The following is a 2,453-nucleotide window of genomic DNA, read 5'->3' on the forward strand; positions in this document are numbered from 1 at the left end:
TGCTCTTTTTTTCAATTTGAGGGGTTTCAAACTTCCCCTCTGTTCCCTTTGAATCTGTTGAAAGTCTTGTTTCAGCTTCATAAGATATTCATATAAATTCAGAATCTAAACAGTTGTATCTAAATAGATAGATTAGTAGTTAACCCAAAACTCAAGTCCCATGATTACATTTTATTGTATATATCTATGTCTGTATGTAGTGATCATTTGTATTATTATAAGATATTTACAGGGACTTGATTCTATGCACACTTTAAAAGTTTGTTTGAATCTGTTATTTGCTATATCCTGCAAAAAAAGTTTGGGATGCATGTATAGAAGCCACCATGTTGGTGCATCACTCCGCATATCTTGTATTATACTGAAAGTTTGTAACTAAGTATTTTGAACACTATATTTATATCATCAGGAAGATAATATGACTTAAGGCTTTGTCTATGAGGGATGAAGCTGTGTATATGTAAATAGCATTTAATTTTGTTTTTAATACACTGATATGTTGTTGTATAATTAATGTCTCGACCAACGTGAAAATGGCACACTTCCTAAAACACAAACAGCTTAATAAGTTGTGATAAAAGTTCAAACAATCACTTCTTGAATGCATACATCATTTTCAAAGTATGTCACTTCCAACAGAACGATATAGAGCCATTCATGTTACATATATGGGGTATCACGGATGCTCCTTCCCTATTAACTGTCTAATAACTGCAAAGAAAGAAATTCCAACTTTTAGTGATTTACACTTAAAAACCAAAGAAGAACTCTTCATATATTGCTCATTAGATATTGATGTAGATTTGCATCAATTTATTTTTTATAATCTTGTATGATTACACTAATTTAGTAAGAACACAATGGCGTTTTTTTAAAATAAAGATGGGTTCCAGATAAAAGGGGGCTCATTTGATAAAAATGCAAAAAATTTGCAGCTAATTAACATTTCAATACAGAAGTTCTGTGGGTTGGAAGTCTGGGTCCACCTTTGGAAATGTAAAGAAGAGCAGGGTCCTAAAGTGAAAAAATACAGATCTTTGAGCCATTATCAGAGAGATTTGTTATTTATAAGATGCATTCCTTGATATGTGTTACCACTCCTTGTTAAGAATAATCACATTGTATTTTACGGTATAAATGACCTGTGATTTTATTTCATATTTTGTGTTTTGTTATTTTAAATTCTATAGTTTACACCAGACAAGTAGCCCAAGGAAAATTTCATGCCAACAATACGACAGACAGTTACTTCCCTTTACCCTAAAAATTCTTCAAGAAAATAATTGTATGAAAAATTATGTTTTGTGAAAGAAAGTTTTTGTAGCTTACAAATTGTTTTCATCAGTGTCTTGAATGTACAACATTATTATTTTCGTGTACATGTATTACATGATTTATACATAAAAAAATATTACTGCAATTCATGATGTTAATGATGATTATGCAATAGCTTCCAAATTACTCAACCTGTTGGTCTACTACAAAGGAGGGTCTTTTATTGGTCAATCTTTCTTATCCATAAATGCACGAGATTTCTGCTATAGGACATTACACCATAATCAATCAATCCAAATAACTCCTGATATACTTAAAACCTAAATTATGTTAATTCTGTGAATTTAAGTATTATATATGTTGTTTTGTTAAGGTGTTGTGAATAAGGTTGTCCATAGGTTGTAAATGATGTTTTGGCCTCAGGACATTCAATGATCTTGTACATGTATCATTCTTACATATTAAGTGTTCTGCATAAGTTGAGATTCACATAGTGTGAATATTGGCCTCCTGACAATTTCTGTCATTTTAAGCAAGAAAAAAACTTCATACTTTTGTTACCTACATTTATAAATTTATTATCTGCCAGCTAGCTTAAATCTTCAATGAATTCTACATGAAGCTCAAGTTTTTGTTAAGTTTTGAATGTTTTTGTTTATTTTTAGATTTTTAGTATTAAGGTTGTGAGGTTTATTGGTGCTGGCATCAACATTTTTAAAAATGAATTTTAGTAGTTGATTTCACAAAAAGTCATGAGATGAAAATTGGTAGTAAGAAACGGTGTCGCAATGCTATATTCTATCATGTCATTATAATTTACAGTTACAACTTCTTAAATATAGTCACTGATTTTTTCATGAAAAAAAAATGCCTATTATAGAAGTTTACTGTCTCTTTTACTGTATATAATGAATATATAATATAATGAACTTCTCTAATATTAAATCTATATTTTTTTCATGTTTTTTGTACAGATGTGAATTAAAATATTTCATGATAGAAATAAATGTAGAGAATCTTGTACGATAAACATGATTTTTAAATATTTCTATAATTTGTTTACCATGATGTATCACATCCCTATACTAATTAGTGTGCCATTAATCTTTGTCAATTTTTTTATTTTATTACTATTTTATTTTTGTGGTAATTTTATTTCTCTTCAATGAAGTAGATAT

This window comes from Perna viridis, chromosome 15 (genome assembly GCF_037379345.1).
Source record: "Perna viridis isolate PV_CMFRI_1.1 ecotype Kerala chromosome 15, ASM3737934v1, whole genome shotgun sequence".
Lineage (NCBI taxonomy): Eukaryota > Metazoa > Mollusca > Bivalvia > Mytilida > Mytilidae > Perna > Perna viridis.